Below are 22,690 nucleotides of genomic sequence, written 5' to 3'. Positions count from 1 at the left end.
TAGGACATGGACTGGTCACTGTCATTTTAATGCTTGTGTGGCTAAAACCATGATGACGTTAATCTGGTAATTAACTTTTAACAAGCCGTTTAGTATCAGTTTACACCCAAGGAAGCATGAAAACCCCCTATGCTTTTAAAAATTCCTCAGTCCACTGAATAACTACATTTAACTCCAGGGAACCAGGAAGTGTGTCAGGCCTTACAAGCACTTGCAGAAAATAGGGAAGCATCATCCCAATTAAATGTTTGGAATAATTTTTACTTGTATTTGACGCTTCACCCTAAAATGTTTGTTTTTATCAAGCGTTGCCTCAATTATCTGGTCAGTAAACTGCATAATCAGAGCCTCAAGATGACAGAGTAAATTGGAGAGTGGTCTTGCATGCTGTCCTTGCTTTTCACACTCTTTTGTCAATACCCAATTATCCTCTCTGTTGCTGTTTCCACTGATAGCGCATGACTTAAAATAGCTTTTGGGGGCATTGTTTTCTAATTGCAACAATCCAGAGTGACTTGATGCATTGATCAACCATTAATGGCTTTAAACAGTGTATGGGCAAGGATGGACTGGAGCAGATGAGAGATAACAGAACATTTTCTTACAGGGTCACAGCATTTTTTCCAGCTCATTTGTCATTGCTTTCTCCACAAATGGCTTAATGTGGCAAAAAGCTACAGTGAACTGTCGTGCCATCTGTGGCTGGTACATGGTACGTTGCTCTTATAAGCACAGCCACAGTGTACTGAATGCAGGCATCAGATGAAGCTTTGGCTTTTTTATGTGCCTGAACACTGAACCTCACACAGTAATTATTGGAAATGCTGTCCGCTGAGACTCCAGGCCATGTGTGAACCAGTATAGCAGGGCCATAATGTTTGTGATAATTACCTGTTTGTCAAGTACAGTGGTTTTTTCTCACTGCTGGTCATCCTTATTAGTTACTAAGATGTCTGTAACCCCATCTACTGGCTTTTGTAAGTACATATATTAATTCTATAAGATATATTTTATAAAATATATGTTTCACAACAAAACACCTCACCTGTCAGAATAGGGTAGATGTCACTTTATGCTTTACAACATTTTTTTATTCCTCAGAAATATGGTTTTCACAGGGCGACAGATGTGGAAGACTAGAAACAACATGCTATTTTTGTCTCTGCAACCTTTATTTGAGCAACTTACGCTTCTAAATATCAAGTGAGAATCAGCAGTTTCAGTCCTAGTGGGCTGACGTGTGGCCCCCAAAAGCTTTAAATCATCTGGCTCAATGAATCAGAGTCTTGACTGAGCCAAATTGTCTGACTGTGCCCTGTGGGAGAGATAATTGGGTGAAACAGGTTGTTTTGTTCCTTACTGAGGTACAAGAGAAGCGGGAGAAAGGAGAGAACAACATGGACTCCTCTTTTTAGATAAAACCTCTGAAGTGTGCAGTGTCTAGTTTTTGTTCAGACTGAGTTTAGGTCTTTCAATAATGCAGTCAGGAGACACCATGGATGCCTGCAAATGGCTAAGGGCTATTTTTTCACATAATTGAATATTTGGTATACACATTAAAAATGCAAACCTTGATCGGTCCAAACCCATGTTAAGTTAAACAGCCAAATATGTGATGTGATAAATCACGTTTGGCCTGAGAATATAGCTTTTACAAATTAGAAGGAATCCATTTCACAGATAGAAATTGCCAACAGCCAACTAAACGCACATTTTCTTGAACTGTTTTCTTTTTCTTTTTTGGCCAGCAAGCTGTGAACTATCACACTGTCATAGTATCACCTTTAAGTTGACATTGTTAACATATAAGCAAACAGTTGCCTATTTACTCATCTAACAAACACTGAGCAGCATTAGCACTCAGTTGAAGTTGTGTTTCTGCCCACCTGACAAATGTAAGTTTAACATTTACTCTCCCTTTAGCTCTGGTCTTAGTCTCCACAAACACCTGAGGGAAATATCTGGCTATTCAGCTGCTAAATACTTCGCCATGGTCATCAGCTAGATGCTAATTTTCGATTAACTAGTCGCTAATTGTCTTTCTGCCATTTGGTGCTTGGCAGGTAGCATGCAGTGGGTTTTTGGACGGAGTATGTGATAATTATCTGTGCTTTCATCACTATGAGGGACCCCTTTCACATTACACATAGTCATTTTATCTACTGTTATTTTAAAAATACTGATTATAGCTACTTTAAATTGATTTGTTAATGGCAGCACATTTTATTTTCCCAATGTGGCTAGTTTACACACCATTTATTTATGGAAATGTCATGCAAATAAATCTGCATTGCTATGTGAGTACCAAGCTGCTCACAATACAGCAGTTGTTGCCTTTTAAATCTCAAATGTACAATATAGCCTGTTAAATGTTCAATTTTAGTATTTAACTGCTGCCAATTATCAAGCCAAGTAAGAAATTAAGTATTTTTCCCTTGACCCCACAGATGATTCTGCTGTTTTTAAATTCACAGTAGTACAAAGACAAGGCACCCACACACACGCACACACCAACAATCAGACACAATGAATGCTAGACAACTCTGCCGAGATGTGATGTAATTAGACTTGTTAATTGGAAGAGAGCCTTTTGCCACCTGCGGCAGTAAGAGTGTGAGTTTGTGGTCATCTCCAACAGAAATAGCGCTGTTAATTGTTTTGGTTTCCAGGCATCCATGGTGAAGGAGGAATGTGACAACACAATTTCTAGCTGCTCTCAAGTTACACTTCAAACTGCAAAACCTGCCAGCATTAAGGGACGTTGTGATCAATTTGCAGGGTTTATTGTCATAGGACTGGCAATTTAACTCACATCCCATCCATACAAAAAGCCACTTGAACATCACTGCAAGAATGGCAGCCAATCAACCACATACTAACCACCTGTGTTCACTGACAAGCACAACGATAAGGAACATCCTGTTAGACAGGAGAAATATTTTACATCAAAAAGTCTGTCTTAAACAAAGACAAGGCAAGAAATACTTTGATAGTTTCAGAGGGTGAGCAGCATAAATGTCATTATGATTTAACGCAGGCCAAGTACCTCCACCCAAAGGCTCACTTTTAACAACATTTGCATTTCTGAAACTTGGCATTGCTGCACCAATCTCTTCACGGGCGCAGAGTCATGCTGAATATAAATTTTGCTTGACTGGATGTGCTTATTTTTGCTGTGAATCCCTATTTGAAGATGCCCTGAATGTGTCCTGTCGAGGATGCTAACATTAATTGATTTTCCAAGGCTGATCAGAGAATCGTGGCAGCTAATTAATCATTTAAAAAGGCAAATTCTTTGGTGGTCAGACCATGATTTGCAAAAGAAGAAGTGGTTCGGAGACTGAACCTATGCTGTTTCATTTCTAGACAGATATGGATTTCATAATGGATAAACACAGACTCACTGTCTGCTTCATTTCCTCCTAGTAGCATTGATGTGTTGACTCTCCCCTTTTCAGTAATTCTAGTTAAAACACATGAGTTTCCAACACCAGGGTGGGGTCTATTTTATATTCTGGCATGGCTGCTAAAGACAAGAGGGAAATACATTATATCTGCAAAAGCTTTTAACATTCACCATGAAGAATTTTATACACAAGAGATTATGAAAAAAACATTTTCACTGTTCTCTTTTTTGTAAATAAAACTAGATGACCCTGCTTGTTGTCCTCCAATGTTTAAAACCATTTACTATAGTCTGGGTATTGATGTAGTCAATTTTAAACCTTGTCCCTTCTCACAGGGAGAGGTTACAGAAGTTATACGGTAGATACATCAGGTCCTAAAAACTCTTGGCTGTACATTTACCAAGTTGTTAATATAAAAATATTTCAAGAGACCTGAATTGAGGTTCATTTATTAAACTCTAGCCTGGAACACCCATAGATTTAGCATTTCTCCATTTCATTTCCTGTCAGGCATTCATTCAGTGTCACGTAAAAATGCAAAGACTGCACAAAAACTTTAGCTTGTTTTGTTGGGGCACACACACATAAAGACACTTATACAATGTGGAACTTACACACTTGGCCCAGTACAAACTACTAGTATCATAGAAATGTTACAGTCAAGACACACTGTTTGACAGTGATATACACTGACCATAAAAGCACTGGAGCAGAAGCCGTGGCACTGCTGGTAGCATTGATGTCAAAGTGTAAAGTACAACTAGAGTGATATATAGCCTAAAGTAAATAATAGATAGATGGAAGTTGATCGATAGTCTGTGGAAGTGAATGAAGCAATCAGCTGAAAACAGAAGAGGTTCCCACATTTCCCAGTTTTCACATCTAGCCTCTTGCAGTTGTCTAACTCCTTGTTTAAAGAAACTCTGTTGGAGTGAGATACATAAAACTCCTGCATGGAGGGCATAGGGGCTGTTTTTTTTAGTTTTCAATTTATGGTCTACTCTCATGCTGTTCTTCTGTATTATACAGAAAATAAATCCACAAACTGCAAGATGAAATTATAGATGCAGTTTGTTTTTGCCCACTGCCCCCTGAGCCCAATTACTGTTGTTTACAGGTTCCAGATTTTGTCACATATAGGGTACAGTAAAGGGCACGAGTAACAGGCTGCCCTGCGGAATCACTGGCACTCTAGGTATGTAATTGCGAAAATAACCTGTGAAAGCTAGCAAAACAAGTTTCAGTCTACATAAACAGAATTATAAAAGTGTAGTATTTTTAATTATACCCTCAGAGATGTATTTTCCAAAATGGTTAAAATAGTATCACATTCACTAGCAACAAGTTTATTCCCAAATTGCCGTACAATATAACTTCAGTGACTTTACATTTGTCACTTTAAAATCAAAATAAGGTTTTTGTAGATTCCAATCTTTTCCAATACCAAACCTCTTCTATTGCAAAACATTAAAAGACTAAAATGGTGCTAATTATCAAACAACAATAGCCCACTGTTGCTCTGTGCTTCTTACAGATCGTGTATTTGTATTGCATATTTATCAAGGCTGCCATAAACTGTGCATTACAAAAAGTCCTATTCCATTGAAAATGTTACTTAAGTAAAAATACAAAAGTATTATCAGAAATTACCAAAGGTAAAAGCACTCAATGCAGAGAAATGCCCCATGTGAGTGTGTATAGTATATGTAATGATGTATGACATTCATACATTTTTCATGCATTAATGTTTAAGCAGCATTTTTCTTTTGGAGTTGGTTGAAGTGAAGCACATTTTTAACTATTTTATATTGCATTTTGAACACATCTTAAACCATGAAATGTTTGGCCTTTTTGCGTGAGAAATTACTCAAATGATTAATCTGTTATCAAAACAGATTGTTGATTAATCTTTTGATAGTTGATAATTGGCCTAATCAACTAGATTGTTGACTAATCGTTTATGCAATTTTTTAAAATTCTGTTGGGTACATATTACACAATGCATTCATCAGTAATTCTTCAAATGTTTTGCATGTCAAATATTGATATGTAAAGTAACTATCAACTATAGCTGTCATATAATTGTAGTAGTGAAGTTTAAGTAATATTTCCCTCTGAAATGGAATAGAAGTAGAAGAGCCATGAACAGTACACATACCTCGAATTTGTACCTAATTACAGTTCTCATTTATGTTTTGCCACTGTCTGCCTCCCCCTCTAGCTGATTTCTGGGTCATGCCATTGAACATAAGCCTATCATCAAACTGAGCTGGCTCATCACTGAACATAATACTCATTTACCTTTGGGAGAGTCATTTCACAAAACCAAGATCTCCAATATGAAGCTTTATTTGTACAATGTAAAAGTCATTTTAATTCAAACTAGTACCTGCTGGCTCAGATTAGGCCCACTGGGCTCTACCACAAATTAGTACACACCGTTGCACACCATCTCACATGCTGCCATGGCTGAAAGGCACAGCTGAAAGACTTCTGAAATGACTGCAAAATAGAATTTGACCCCTGATATGGCCCACTATCTACTCTGCCAAGTGTGACATTTTGATGAAACCTGAAACGCTGGCTGTCTCGGGAGCGGAGAGCACTCAAGTATTTTACCCAAGCATTTTGGAGTGCATACTTAACTTGAATGCTGGTGGACATAGTATTTACACTCTGCTATAGTTAAGAGAAAGTACTTTACTTTATTTATTAATAGGCACAACAAACCCAAGGGTGCACGAGTGGCTTGAAAATATGATCCATTGATTAAACAAAAAAATTGTATAATAAGTAGAATTTTCTTTAACTTGACCAAAAATGTTTTAGTGTGTAAGTGTAATGGAACAGTAACAAAGCTATAAAAATATAAATATATACCACTGACAGGGTCCACCCTACATGATCAGTACTTTTGATACATACTTTACTTTTGGTAAATATTTTCTGATGATACTTAAATACTTTTACTTAATAATGTATGAGTTGCAATAAAGATAGTATCTAGATGTAATAGAGTTTTCCACCACTGTGTATTCCTGCCTATGGATCCATACTTTCCCAAGCAGAACTTGATTGAGGATGATCAGTGTTGCAAAAGAGCAGCTATGCAATTGTAATGCAAAAACAGAATAGTAGTAATTTCTCATGTCATTCTGTGCAAAGTACAAATAAACAAAAAGCTGTAAATGAGCACATTTATAATACTTTAGGGAACAACCATTTTGCATGTGTGAGTCTTCCTATACAGCCTTGTGGTATATAATCAAAAAATAAAACCAAGTAGCTTGTAACCTAACTCAGCCTTGGATATGTTTCATAACAAAATTACAGTTTTTCCCGACAATTAACATTACATAACATAACATGAGCCTTTTTCACAGTAACATTTTCATTTGTCATAGTAGGAAAATCACAGGTGTTACTAATAACATTAACAATGGCGCTTCATTCTAGTGTCCCAGTAAGCCATGACAGTGTGACAGTGAGCCAGCATGCACAATACCACGACCCTGAAACGGAAGCAGCTTCATTAAATTCAGCCATCATTAATTTTATTACTCACACCGGTGCCAGTAATTGCATAATTAAACTTATTACACTGTGTTATTACACTGTATTATACTTATGTTGTAAGTGTCAACACCTGTTTTCACTTAAGGATGATTAGACCCGGGCTATCCTGTCTAAAACATGACGTCACAAAACGCCACGCACTAAAAGAAATTGTGACCCCCCCCAGCAAGTGATTGATAGAAATGTCAATCAAACAGTTTGTATACTCCCAAGCAGTCCAGAGGGGAGGACTAATCAAGCAAAAACACCTGTGTGGGGGCAGTAAAGGAGCATTGCCACAGTAAACCCAACTCTAATGGATTCTACCTTATGAGACACAGACAGCTCAAATATCTCTGTTAGGCAACAACGAGAACACTTTTGAAGGTGTTGTGAAGATCTGGACCGTATTTAAGGGTCCAATGTGGTTAATTCTTTAGTTAATTGTCCTGCAAGTAGGTAGTCTTAAGAGGCAGACAAGATAAGAGCTGGTCAAATTATCTAACCCCCCTCACTTCAGCTAAATTAAATTCAGCCATCACTGATTTTATTGTTAACAACTGGAGTTTTCCCAAAGCCTATACTGTCTGACCACTGTGGTTGTCTCATTCCTGACTTCATATAATTTGCACGTTTCTCATTGTGTTCATGGAAATGTGTTTACGCGAGCAAAAAGGACATTCCTTTTAGGCTTTTTGGATCAAGGCAGAGAGAAAGAAAGCCGAGCCCTGTTGATTTTCATTCTAGCCATCTAATCAGGGGCTGATTTACAACCTGGATGCAAAGTGAATGTAATTACCAGTATTTAACTACCAGGTACAATGGAAACAGCAGTCTTCTGGGTACTGCGGGACCAAGAACGGAAAAAGAACCAGTGGTAGTGGCCCTTTTGGTGAGAATCTGACCTACGGAAAGCCTTATGTGCTTTTTTTTTCTTAAGCACTTATTCATACACAAAATACATATATTTTTCACTGCAGGTGGATGTTACAAATAAATAATAAGTAACTGGTCATTCTCTTCTTGTACATCCAGAGAATTAAACAAAAACCAAACCAAAGTCTGGACCTGCCTGAACCTCTTGAACTCCCTCAGTGACCCGTGCTGATCCCAGGAACCTCGTACGAGAACGACTTTATTGTCCGTACTGATGCTGTAGGGCGAATACGGCTTTGTGGGTACATGCAATTGCTAACAGCGAGTGGTGGGGGGCGCTGCAGGGCTTGTGTGAGCAAAACAAAGTGAAAGGGGAGGAGCGGCATCGGGAGAAAAGTGGCCACACGGTGTGCCAGCCCGTCCAAGCAGTCGCTTACATCTCAGATCCGCCGCCGCACAGGGAGCACAGCAAGACGCGTCTGCCAAGTCCTGTCCACTCCACTTGGTGCGGAGCGGTGCACAGACAGGCCACTTACCGACCAGCACTCAGCCGCTACCAGCGCACAGTGTTGTTCCTTTTGCTGTAAAATGCAACAGCAGTCTTTGCGGGATAAAGACAGCATTCGTACATAAGCAGCGTCGTAGCGAAACAAGGACAAACGCCGGGGGACAGGAGCAGCGAGCGGCCGGGGAGGTAAGCGCTCAGCCGGCGTAGGTGGAAGAAGCCGCCACGCTGACTCTATGTACGCTTCATTTTGACGTGCTTTGTCTCGGGCAGGAGTTTAGACAGCACAGGGGCACTTGTCCTATCGTGGATGAATGAGAGGAGGATCATCAGTTTCACAGCCACCCCGTAGCCGAGGACCATAGCCTACCAAATGGTGTGTGCTGCGCTCACGTTGTGCGCAAGCGCTCCTGCAAGAAAGAAAAAACTAACTTCACGTCTCAGAGCTTGTGACAAAAATTGAAATGGTCAGGAAAATAGTGAAGTAGTGGTCCATGTAAAAGCCAGCAACCCAGGACAAACAGATGGTGACTGCCACAGCTACATTTTAAAAAAAAACGTATCGACAACGCCTCGTATTTGACTTAAATCAGTAAAGGAGGCAAAACACAAAATATTTGTCATAAAGTCTTTAATTATAAATAAACTACTGTGCAATATAAAGCAAATTGTTAAACTTATATTAGTTCGTGTTATGTGGGTTTACCTTTACAATATATATTTGAATTTATGGTTGCATTCTTTAAAAAAAAACAACCAAACAATTCCATTAATATCGGAAGAGCACAGATTGCATTTGCAAAAATGTCTTATTGTGTCTTAGTTGTGCACACTGCGTGTATGATGAAATGTTATTATTATGTTCTATAGATGTGTTTAACTTGTAGTCTACTCCATGCAGAGGCTTACTCAGACAACAAAGCATTACTCATCACAAATCCCATGGGTTGTAACTGTGAAGCGCTGGAACCCTTGTGATGTGGATAGAGCACTGGTTGTGAGGGACACTGTGCCTTTTCCTCGCAAAAGGTTTATGACTATACTGAATCAATCCATTTCCAAATGCTGCCACTCGTCCATGACAAGCAGTGTCTTTTACTATCTGGCAAGTGAGGAGGTGTTGACGAAAGAATAATCATAGTGTTATCGCATTTAATCTGGAGTCCATATTTAGTACGATTTTTTTTTATCAAGTCTCATACCCAACAGCACACTTGTCAATCCTCACTGGTCTTGGCAATGACGCCTGTTTACGAGCCCCGGCATGAGCGTGTTACTATATATAAATAGATGTACAGCCACCCGGCTTGACTGTATGTGTTCCTATTCCTAAATTGATGTACCCTGGTGTTGTTATAGTATTAATGAGCCGAACATGTGGGGCAGGAGCAGGACACACTTCCCCACTGATGACATTTGAAAACCTGGCAGGCTGTCGTGAATCAAGGCGGGGATTAAGGGCTTTAGTCCTAGTCCTCCCTGAACAGGCAGGGAGCTCTGCACTCGATGAGGTAAGACAATGCATTTGCCTCAGAGCTGGGGCCATTTAGCAGGGGTCTTCCCGGCTCATCTGCTGCATATGACAGAGAATTTTCTCTGCATATTTAGAATAACCAGTCACTGTAGGTGGATGATTATGCTGCAGCATCAGCAGCTATATAAAGAGGTGTGTACACAGCCTCATTGTCAGGCAAGCAGTACCTCTGTGGAAGTATTGTGGTTTCTCCAGTTTGTCACAAGCTCCTTTGCAATAAACTCAATCAGGGATAATCCTTCTATATCAAACATGATTAAGGTTGGCCTGGGGAACCGCTTTGGCCTGAGGAATTCATTTTGAAATTACCCAGAGGCATTTATCCTATTAGTAAAGGCCAAGCGAAAAACGACTCCTGTTGTTATGGTCAGCAAATTACACTACTGTAGCTCTAGGCCGTTTACATTTTTTTATTTCACCAAAAAGGAGCGATCTTTCGCAGGGTAAGGGTTTCATAATCTCATTGGAGTGTATGCTGGGCTGTAAATACAGGAAAAGAGCGTAGGACTCATGGCATGCTGTACAGTATATTCTTGTACTTGGATAAAGTTGTGATCCACTGCTTTTGCCTCTGGTGATGGACTGTAGTTTAAAGAGTCCATGCTGTGCCGGGCTCCCCAACAAACATGACCGCAGAAAGCCAGGTCCTCATTTTTTTTCTTCATGTAACAACATTCAGATAATCATAATGGTGCCTTGGCTGCTGGAAGGCAGCAGCTTGGATGAGAAAGAGCCATTTCCTCTGTCTCCTTTTAAGAATTTACATGCTTGTGTTTATCTGCACCCGCTCACCAAAGCAAACTATTGATGTGTGGATGTAGCCGGCAATTACGCTGATTCTGGTGGAGCAGTGGGTATTATAAGGCCAATCTAGACCAACTCGCCCCCAATCAAAATGAAAACGAAGAGCAATTGTGCATGATTTGTTTTTTTTGCCTTTGCTAGACAATGAACTCCATTTTCTCATCCTTTTTTTCGAGTTTAAAAAAAGGTATTTTTTGTAGTCACATTTCAAAGACTAGCTGAAGCAGATTTTTACCCAATGTACAAAGATTAAAATCTCTTTCATAGGCTACTTTGAGTCTATGTGTGCATTGATTCTGCATATAGTATACCTGTAATACAAATGCTGAGGTCAACGCCCATTCAAAAATGAGCAAACATGCAATGTTGAGCATAAGCAGTACGGTAGAAGATCTTTTCATCATATCTTTCTTGTCCACCACTCACCTGGCTCATTTTTAGGTGCTGGAAAGACAATGACCTTACACACATAGTAACAAAGCAAAACATCCACACACTAAGATCTCAAACTCAATTAAAAGAGTGTGAGATCCTAGCACATGGAAGCAATTTGTATTTTTGGTTAAAAAATCTTGATGGTTTGAGGGAAAAATCTGCAATAATTTGCATCACTTTAATATCTGCATGTCTGCAGTGGAAATGCTGAAAGAAGAATAATAATTTTTTTGTGAGTTTTAGATGGCACTTAGCCATTAGAATATTGTAAGAGCCTCAGTAAGAGCCTGCTCATGGAGTGCATAATGTTGTTGCACTGCCTTTAGCACATAAACGTAAAGCACTACGCTTACTATTTTTCTTGCTGAGAGTTATATTAGAAGATTGTTCCATCTCTTATATGTGTACATTAAACATGAAGCTACTGCCAGCAGCCAGTTAGGTTAGCTTAGCTTTGTCTGGTACATAACCCCCTGCAAAGCTACAACATATCGTTTTTACACTTTGCACGGCTTAAACAAACAAACTATTACATGTTAAGTAGTGAGCTTTAGAGGTGCTGGTAGGCATATTTTGTAACCTTTAGACTCCACTTTTAACCTTTTCACAACATACTTGTTGTTCTTTTTTTTTTCGTGTTTGTTTTTTTTGCACTTGAAACTGTCATTTGCATCATCATCTCCCTCAGCGTTGCTCTAAGAAATGCAGCCTATCATAGCTAATATGTTACATCCACATAAGTGGTGCACACTGGTAGCTGTGTGCAGCATGCTTATCAAGGCGGTAGCATCTTTTTTTTTTTTTTTCCTTTTCAAGTAGTCATGCTGAAGTGGCGAGAGCGGCAGTAAAATGACAGCAGGACCAAACTTAGATTATGTTTGCCTGTTGGAGACAACAGCCGTATCCAAGTCTTACCCGCGGCCCGCAGTCTGTTATTGTTCTGAGGTGGCACCGAAGCAAGCTTGGTTTAACTCAGTCATTTAACAATCCAGTCTGTCATTGATCATAGTGGGTTCAGGATGTCCTGGCCATGTTTATTAGCGTATCAAAGGTAACAGGCTAGATTGCAAAAGAGTTGACAGAATGGTTGATCTACCTTGAGTTGGTTGGCTGTGAGCAGCTTTGATATCGAGATGATGAAGCTGTTTTCAGTGAGAGGAGGATAGGATTCATTTTCTTCTTCTAAGACAAAGCAGATTGAGGCCATTTTTTGCCATCAGGCGCTTTCAAAGTAACAGCTGTAAATAATTTGTAACTATAAAGTTTGGAGTTTCTATTTAATACTGATTTCTTTTCTAATTTTATTTCTGTAGCCAAGTTATTTAGTGAGCTACTGAAAAACATTGCTACTATCTGGACAAATAGACGTTGGTGTTTACTTTCTGCAGTACAAGTGAATACCATCTGTGGGAAAACTAGAGTTTTCCCTCTGAAACGTTGTGACATCTTTTTCTAAGGACAATAAAGATGGATTAGTTCTCTTTTTAGTTTGAATTATTTATCTTTACCAACAGTGCAGAATGAATCTACTGCTATTCCCACTGCAGCTTTTATGCTTTCCTTATTGGGTTTCGGTGGCAGTGATATCTTTGCTCGAATGCTGCTGAATAGTGAGCATCAGAGGTTATTACCAAGCATACTATACTTGCTAATGTACATGGGGCAAAAGGCCATGAGCAAACACTATGCTTCCCAAGCTCTTTAGAGATCAGTGAACTATGAGAGGCAGTCTCTTCAGCTGCCCTCTTGAACACAGTCGCTGAAGGGCTACTGATGCTGGTATCATATTTCTAAAAAGCCTGCAGTTTCCCTGTTCAGAGACCCCAAATGGTCTCAAAATGCACTAAGCTCTGAACCTCCTACATCCATGGAGATTTTTGTTTGTAGCTCTCTTTCAAATGTTAGTTTGTGGCATCTAAGAAGTCTCAATAGTATTTGATTGAATTTGATTATTTTTAATAGCTTGTTTGTGGGTGGGAAAATATAACTACTTTATGAATTACCATATACATTGAATTGTATATTATTTAAAGTATTTTATATATACAGTAGATTTATTTCAATATAACTTACAGCACATTTTGATGTATATTAGTAAAGAAAAGAGTTTTAGCGGTTTTAGCTTCCATTATCTTTTACCTTTTATAATCCATTGGGTTAAAAGAAAACTTCCCTAAAAAAACAGCCTTGGTGTTGTCCAGCAGTATGCCCTGCACATTCATGCCATATCTGTTGAGAGCTATGCATTAGTTCGTGTCCTAGTGTTATTGTGGCCTTAATATTTTCTGTGTGGTCCATCAGCTATGCTTTCCAGGATGCAGAGCCAAGCCACCCTGCCTGACAAAATGCTGGGACTCATTAGGCCCTGAGCAAGCGAGCTGACACCAAGAGCCAGGGCCAAGGGCCATACTTACCAGATAGGGACCCAATTCCAAATTTAACCATAGCTTTTCAGACGATGTTTGGAAATATTTGGTTTCCTGCAACAACAAAAAAAGCCCAGTTAGCCTCTCTGAGGAGAAAAATTCAATCCATTACCATAATTTTAATACTCACACAAATGGCTTAAATTCACTTGACATGTTTGGGGACAGGGGGTGAGGATTTGGTTTGGACTCAGGCCTGTGAGGCTTCATCTCAGGGCCCCTGCAGTCTGTGAGGCTGCAGTGTGGTGAGTGGCTCCATGGGGGGCAAGTTAAGCATGTTAGCCCCATATGATGACACCACAGGTTTGCTCCATGGATGGGGGAGGGATGGTGGACATGGAAAATCTTTTATATCTTGTATTTCATCACCACCGCCTCAACCACCGTCTTGTTTTGTTGTTTATGCAAGCTTCCATTAAGCCTGGCTACAGGAGTATTTCTGCTCTGTAGCTATCTGACAGCCACAGCTCCCCTGGCATCTCTTTTATGAACCTTAGTTATTTTAATAAGGTGTATTTTACTATCTTATCTCTACTTTGGAATAAACATCATCTATAATGAAATATAAAATATAGTCTAGGTATGTCTGGGATGTAAAAATGCAGAATATACCAGACAGTATTTGAGGGTGCACTGGCCCATAGAAGGACATGGATGTATTATGTAGTAATTTATTTGAAACTGAATAATTGAATCTGCCTTGAGGAGAAGTGGCGCTTAAAGAGAAGCCTGCTGGAACAGGTTTTGAGGTGGAATGTCAGACTCAAACCAGCTCTGTCTGCTTGAGGCAAGCCAGACTTCAGATTACTTCAAGAGGAAAACAAATTTCACTGGTCACTGAAGTCACTTGAGCTCATTCCCCCTCTTCCTTTCTTTTCAGAATCATGGGAAATTACAATAAAACTATTTGAGCTTTGCTACTGTCACTTGAGTGGTACCACTACATAACAGTGATATATTGTTTATGTGCTGCAGTAATTGCACTGTGGAGTGTTTTTACCTTGATTTTGTCATTTGTCTTGATATTCACAAGAACACAAAGCACATTACATGTTTAGAAAATATTTGATGTCAAGCAGGCTTTCCCAGTAATCTTCTAAAATCATTATATGACCATTATACATTATAAACAATAAGCAGAAGTGACAGTTTTTGTTTGCCTGCATGTAGCGATATCACTGCTGCTTAATCCTCCACCATGTATTCTATTTCGAGGGATCTGCTTATTCTCCAACTGTAAAACTCTAAATCATTTATCTCCGGTGAGGAATGAATATGTAGATAGTTCACAGTTAATAGAAGTATACATAATGGCGACTTACAGCCATGTCTGATTTGCATACTCCAACAGTGCAAGTTGAAGGGTGGCTTTTGAGTTAAGAGGATACATAAATCATGTGTTCGCAAGAGGTGTGATGTGCATCTGTAATAGCATCCTATTTACAACATGTTTGCCTTTGCCTGGATGTATTCTTCACAGCTTATGAAATATTGGCCTCATCCCAACCACCTAATGCTTCAATGCATGTACTCCAGTGTTGATTAATTTATTTTGGCAGTAGATAATACCTGCAGCACAATGACCAGGGTCATTAATTGTATTTAGTAATTACTGCAAGATACCTGGCAACAAATAATAATGAAAACAGTCTGTTTTTATTTGCACTGTTAGCTAAAATGCAGCTGTTGCCATTGATACAAAGTGAATGATGAACAATTGTATGTTTTCACAATCACTTAAACTGGATGTCAGTGGGTCACCAAATATCATTATAGGACTATTGGTGTTTAGTGTAGAGAGGTAAAGTAGCAGTAAGAGGGACATTTCTCTTACTGCTGCCTCAGCCTGGTTACTTAACCTCTCTTTACACCCTTACAGTTCATTGGAGTGGACTTGAAAGTTGGGCGCTTGCCGCGCATATCCGCAGCCAGGGATATGAACAGTGAAAATCGGAGAGAAGTAAACTCCTGCTTGGACACACATGAAGGGCAATGTTTCTGCTCAGTCTCTGTGCAGCTCGTATATTTTATGTGTTGCAGTTTGGCTGTTTCTTGTATTCAAAGACACACGGACATTTGGCTGCGATAAAACTGACCATAATGTTAATAAGAAGGCAGCTGAAGGTGGCATTGTAAAGATATCTTTTGTCATTGCTCGGTGCCTGTGGGCCTCAGTGTAATTTTATAGCTTTCCTGAGCAGACATTTCTATTTCTCAGCATTTGCAAGATAGTCCTATCCATTTCCCCTCTCTGGACATGAATTCATTGCTGCTTGGAAAAGAAGCCTTTTCATTTTATGAGAGAAATCTTTAAACTGTAGTTACTCCAGTCAGTGGTCATTTAACAGTCTGGCTGGCACAAAGCTACTCAGAATATGCAGTTTTAGGAGTAGACCCTTGCTTAGTTTTCCTGGTCATATTACAATAGCTTCACCCTGAAATGAATAGTCCACTTGAGAATGACTCCAACAGCCTTTTAGAATAGAGGCAATGTAATGGCAGCCAAGTTTGATTATTAATGGCGGGTCTCTATCTCTCAGGCCCTAATTGGTCTCTGCTGATTGCTGAGCATTCTGATTAAGAAATGCCATTAAAATTGATGTATTATGCTTCCAAGGGGTTTTCACAGTTAGATAGCTCCTTCAATCAATTGATAATTACATCGATGATTTATTGCTGGGGTTCATTTTGACAAGTTTACAGTAATTAGCATGGTAAATTTTTTTCTTCTATGTCCTGTGAATATGAGAGAGTAGCATCTTGTGCAAAATAAACTGAGACAATTTATTTAATGTGTTAATGTTATAGCAAAGCCCAAAAATCATTTCACAAAGTTTCATTGTTCCACATTTATCCAGACCCTGAAAGAGGATGACTTTTTTCAATTTTAGGCGTTGTTACTTATTATGAAGTATTTATCTGTTATTTATCAGTAACTGTGGCAGTTTCTCATTTTAATTTCAGTAGTGACTTTTTTGATACAAACTTCATGTTTTTCATTATGGAAATGCTAGTAGTTAATTAGAGGAAGAGAGGACAAAATATAAATCTATAGGGAGAAGTCAATGAGGTAGTTAATGCTGTTTTGTGTGGAGTTAATGGAAAACATCTCTAATTTCATGGCAAAGTAAACATTTTTCCTGCGGGGTTTAAACTCATTTTCTAAAAAAAATTTAAAAAAGAACAGAGAAATTTCAGGTTTTGTTTACACACCAAAGTGCCAAACAGTGTTCAAGCTCAGTATAATAACTGATAAAACCGTATTTGAATTTCTATTGCATTGAGGCCATGCTCTGTTGTGTGTTTATGTAGAGTACTATGTCATTAGAAGTTGTATTATTAGTGTTTTTGGAGTTTTAATTATCATACTTTGTCATACGATGAAGAGAGGTGGCAGTAGCACATAACATATTTAGGTTGATTTTATGGTATTTTCTAATATATGCACAGTTGGACACTAACTTTTAATTAAATTTCAATTATTTTGGCAATGTTACCTAAACAACCATTTATCAGAACTTCTTTTAGATTCACTGTCAGTGCAACAGCAGTTGCTTTTTAGCTCTATAAACTGATGGCGGAAAGAATTGGTTTTATATCAGCGAGCTACTGTCTTTTATCATCCTCTCGAGGAAGATTTGGCAAGGTAGCTGTTTCCATTCTTGCACAATCATCACAATGGAAATCAGATTTTTTTTAAGAATAAAGAAACATGCCTTCATCTACTATTTTTCATCTTTAAAAAGAAAAATGCAGTCAAAATCATGTTCTTCAGACTATTAAGTCCGACATGATATATGTGACCTGGAAGTAGAGTCAGCAAAACATGACGAATGAGCATTCAATAACATTTCACTTTTTGGAAAGGTTTCCCTATCTGCTTTGCCTCAGACATATGGTTCTACTCTGTAGCCCATCCTGAGAACTGTCTATAACATCAGTGTATTATTTTGAAGGAGAGCAGATACCTCAACTTTTTCAGTTTTAAATACTTTTTTTTGGCAGCATACCTTTTTAAAGCGAGACGGTAAGCACAAAGAAATGTACCTGAACATCATAAAAACGTGTTCAAGCGCAAATGGTATGACTGTTACTGCCTAGCATAATCAAAGTATGTCAGTGCCTTGCTCAAATACACTAAGTGTTCATTCAGTTATACATGGGAATTTAAAAGGAAGAAAAATTCCCCTCTTGGATTCCCTCAGACTGCAGCATTTCATCAAATTTTAACAACTGATGTGTACCAGAAGCTTTTTTTTTTCACGAAGTGGATCTTATTTACCTTTTTGTTCCCTCTCAAACTGCCTCATCTTCTCCTTCAGTAAGACGTTGCCTACATTTCCCAGAATAACTTTTGAGATCTCCTAGAAGAGCGTACATGAACATGCCTGAGAATTTCAGCTGTGGGTTTTATGTATAGATGGAGCGAGGAAAAAAACCCAGTAATCCTTGCGCAGGAACAGCAAGAGGTTTTTCAACCAAGAAAAAGCATGATTCAAGTTCAACCTTTAGAGTTCAGCATGGCTGCAGTGCATTCTGGTTTACGGAGGCTGGTCTAGAGAAGTAATTTGTATCTCTACCTGATCTCTGACGGGATTTCTGTTTGTATGATCTTTTTGTCTCGAAAGAAAGGCCCTTGCTCTTTGATTGTGAGAAGATTGTACATTGATTGATTTGTAGGTCATTAGGTGGAGTGGAAATGTCATCTACATTTTGGCCACGGTACATTTGGAATGGTAAAAATACATCACCAAAACATCTAAATGATTTTCGAATGAATAATTTTTTAGACTAAAGTTTCAGTCCTTTGCCACGACCTTTATTTTTTTCATTTACTGTGATCAAGTCTTAATTCAAACTCATAAAGGATGTCTACCAGGATTCGTTTTTACTTGTTTACGACAAAACAATGTTCTTGTACACTGATTACAAACAGAAGCAGAGACTCTCTCATGCACAGACAGGCACACACAAAGAGCGAGCTGTGGTGACTTCCAAAGCCTGCCACCGCAAAGGAGTCAGATGATCGCAGTTTTTACGAACACCAGTGCCGTTGTTACGTTTGACAATGAGGGCCTTTTTGAAGTGTCATCTCCCAATGCGAACCCTCTCCTTTGTCGTCATCTTAAAAAGAGCAGAGCCTTCAGTTTTACATATAATTGTATTCATTTTTTAATTTTCACTCAGGCATTCATTGGCTTCCAATCCCTGAGAGCTTTCCCAACTGCAACCATATGCCTTCAGTTTGACCTTTTCCACTGCCAAATTATCTGGCGTTGACCTCTAATGTTCTCTCTGGACAGTGTTATTGATTGCTTTTACACTTCAGCATATGTCTCTGTGGAGTTGTTTTTTTCTGTTCTCCAGACCAAAGATTACACTAATAAATCTCTTGATGCAGATTGTTCCACACTTGAATGGGTTGGGTTTTTTTTCATTCTTTTGAGTGAAGGGATGCCTAATTTTCCATCATTAACAGATGGCAAGCACAAGAATATTGGGGCCAGATTTATAGACGTGTTCATTTCATTTTCTGTTTTAAAGCCTCACCGTGTTCACCAACTGTTATTGTTTCTGCAGGTGTAGACGGCAATACTCAAAAGATCTAATTTGTCTGTGATGAGCATCCCCGTCCACCAGAGACCAAAGGTACGGTAAGATATGAAAAGCTCATTATCTTATGTCCCAATAAACATTTTATTATGCCACAGACAGCGTCATACGAAAGCAAATGAGCCAGTTATATTCTCCCTCATTTTATTTTACACTTTTGTTTTCTCATTGAAACAATTTTGGACAATTGTCATTTTAATAACGATAGTAACATTGTTATAGTTAAAATAATTTATTGCAAGAATGATAAATTGTTAAGTATAATCTGACAAATTCCACTTCTCCACTCTTAATGATGATTTCATAAACCTTTTGATACAGCTTACTGTATACCGCATGTGTACATGTTCTGTGCTGTTGGCCTGCTTTAGTGGGGGGTTGATCGTCTAGAATCATTTGATGTATGACATCATTAATTCTGCTTGACTTCCCTGCCGTGTCTAGAAAATTAGCTATGTCTGTCTGTGTTTGTCCTCCCGTAAAGATCTTGCAATTCTGTCAGCAAGTAAGACCAAATCGGTCTCTAAGCAATTACGGGGTTAGAGCCTGATCTCAGGTCATAGGAGACAGGATTACTCCTGGACCGCAGGACCCCAGGAATGCACAGACCCCTCTGGTGGTCTGCTCACCGCTGATGAAATAGAATTGAATTAATGGGGTTGCCCACTGTGAGGACTGATTAGAACGACATACTGCCTTTGATCCCTGAGCGAGGTGACCAGGCGCAGGCGCCACAGGCACATGGGGGTCTGGGCTTTGTCTCTATGTATTAGTGTGTGTGTGTGTGTGTGTGTGTGTGTTCGTTGTGGGTCAGTGCATCACTGATGAACAGGACTCATTATGTGCACTCTTTGCTGGGGTTCAACCCTCACTGGGGGGCTTCAGGTGTAAAATCATTCTGTGGTGTTTGTTTGTGGGCTGTGGAAGGCTACATACAGTGGCCCATGTGGTCCAGAGCTGTGGTGGGTCTTGCTGGGTTCAGCTTTCAGTTTAGCAAATTAACCGTACCGCTGCATACATTTTAAAAGTCTCACCTGCGATCACATCAGCTTTTGTTATGTAGTCTGAACCATAGTAGTTTCATTGCGTGTGATGCTGTAGTCCATTATGCATTGAAGTGAAACAACACAACTCATAAACCCAGAATTGTTTGTTAACCACTGGTATTTACCACTTTGTTGGTTCAAGTGCAAGTTCTTGTGTGCATAAGTTGATGAAGACCACTTTGCGCACCAGGGTTTCTCTACCTCAGCCATTAAGGTGGCTGAGGTAGGTTGCATCCAGCAAATGCAAAACCAACAACACAAATATTTCCACCCACTTCACCTAGCGATTGGCCAGGTGTGTGGAGCAAGGTTTGAACCTCTTTCTCAAACTTTCCTTTTCATTCTTTACACAACAAATGTTGGCACTTTTTGTACTCCAACAGTACGAAGGTTTTTCATGAGAGACTTTCTGAACGTGGGCGTTGTTATACTCATATTTAAGTGATTATGGTGTTGTCGCTTTCAATTATCGCTTTCGACGTCCAGAACAGCCACAATCTCTTTTGCCTTCTAACACTGTTTAACAACACTTTGTACAAAGTAGTTCTTTTATCATACCCGGCCCATAGCCCACAAGTTGTGAGTATCCATAAACCAATCCCACCTTAACAGTAATGCAACAACCAATCCCCTCAGTTTGTAACTCAAATATATTACTTCATAAATTTAAAGGTTTTCATGATTACATGATCTGTAGTTTTAAAGTTATTGTTTCAGTCTTGAAATGCTGCTCTGTATCTTAATAAATCTATTATGGAAAGTTTCAGCTGATCATAAAGAAGTGGCTACAGCATATAATGTCTCAGATTTTGCATGTGTTTGAACTTTCAGTGAATATCTCAAGAAAGGTGTTTAAACTTTTAAGGTCCTTTATTTGAAACCCTGCATTCAATCCATCTACCCGCTAATCTAAAATGTCTATGAGAATATCTTATGGCCAGTGGGTACCCGGCAGCTATAAGGTGTCACCATCTGTCTCCGTATACCCATAAAACTCAGAGTGGTTTGGGGTTTTTCCATTAGTTGGTATGACAGTTCTTACTCCAAACAAACTGCAGCTCATTTTGCTTGGAATAGGACACAGACATTTTCAGGCAGCCCTGGTGTGGTTATTTGTTGCAGAGCCAATTCTGAATGCTGTTGTTCTCATTTTAGCTAAAAAGAGTGGGTGATCCAGTGTTTTAGACAATTCCAGACATTATTGTTGTAAACGGGCCCTAAATCATCACAGCAGAGTGTGAGAACAAGAAAACGAATTAGATGACAAAAAAATGACAAAATCCAGATGACCAAACACGCCCCAGTGTCTGCAAAGCCTGCCTCCTGAATTTAAGCTGGAACACAATACGTTTTCTTTTATGTTTTGTTTTTTCTTACCACATACCTTGGAAAATAATGGTCATCATCACCCATGTTTGCCCAGCAGTGTGCTGTTTACATTAGGCCCCCAGACGGTAAACTGGAGCTGTCTGCCGGTATCATTCTCAAGGCCACCTCGAGTAATGATAGATGACAAGCTTCTGCGAGGAGGAAAACACGTCTCCTGGTAGCACACACAGCCACTCAGACAAAGGTGCCATCAACTGGCAGCCTACCTGCTGCACTAGTTGCAGATGAAAGTTCAGGGGTGGCGGTGAATAAAAGACTGGAGGGGACTTTGCAGCACCTAATGAGAAAGAAAGCCACATCTCTCCTGTTGAGCACTGCAGTAAATTATAGTGAGTCGTGTGCAGTGACTCCTACTTGTCAGTGAATTCTACATTAATAAAACCAAGCGATCACCTTTATGTAGCTGAACAAGAAGTTAGTCTACAGGAATAACTTTGACTTTGGACTGAGCATTCCGTTTTTAGTAGTTTATCATTCATTTTACATGTGCTTTGCAAATGTTTTAAATTTAAATGTTGTTTTGGAGCACTTTCTGTAACAAAGGAATGGCGTGCCATATACCAACAAGACAAAATGGAAAAATGGTGTCCCTTACCTTTTGATAATTATATGTGGGGAACTTTGGGGACCTTGAATTTTCACAGCAAATTTTGTGCAAATCTGGCCATTAATTTGGTGACTCCATTCGCAGATGATGAGCATGAGACCTGTCAAAGGCTCCGTAAAAAGCTAGCAAGTGGACATTTATTTTAAATTATTTTGTTCTCATGATGAAGAATTCATTTTGATTCTCAAATCTGGCCTTTACTTTTTAAGGCACTCTGCTAGAGCTGCAAGTAATGATTATTTTCATGATTGATTTATCTGCAGATTATTTTCACAATTAAATCGTTAAATTGTTCAGTCTAAAAAAATAAAAAAATATAGTGGAAAATGTCATTTTCCAGCTAGTTCTGATCTAATGGGTGCATTGGACAAAAGATCAAAGTGTCACTAAAACCATTAAAAACCATCCTCTGGAACTCTGAACATTCATTTTCATGGCAATCTGGCCAGTGGTTTCTGAGACATTTCTCTATGGACCCATGTGTTTCACTGAC

At 39.1% G+C, this 22,690-nt stretch overlaps 1 protein-coding gene across 2 annotated transcripts in view; it reads left to right on the top strand.

Moving 5' to 3' along the window:
- Positions 1-8,249: 8,249 nt before the first annotated feature.
- The window catches only part of LOC123977672 (kelch-like protein 29), a 212,939-nt gene continuing 198,498 nt past the window's right edge, over positions 8,250-22,690 (top strand). Inside the window, exons 1-2 of one of the 2 annotated variants that reach the window (XM_046060558.1) lie at positions 8,250-8,532; positions 19,123-19,191. The gene's annotated coding sequence lies outside the window, so the exon portion shown is untranslated. Of the gene's footprint in view, positions 8,533-19,122; positions 19,197-22,690 lie in introns of both variants that reach the window. The other variant, XM_046060559.1, reaches the window with a different exon arrangement.

This window comes from Micropterus dolomieu, linkage group LG10 (genome assembly GCF_021292245.1).
Source record: "Micropterus dolomieu isolate WLL.071019.BEF.003 ecotype Adirondacks linkage group LG10, ASM2129224v1, whole genome shotgun sequence".
In the NCBI taxonomy this organism is placed as follows: Eukaryota; Metazoa; Chordata; class Actinopteri; order Centrarchiformes; family Centrarchidae; genus Micropterus; species Micropterus dolomieu.
The sequence above is the reverse complement of the archived record's forward strand: the minus strand, read 5'-3'. Positions and strand labels throughout refer to the sequence as shown.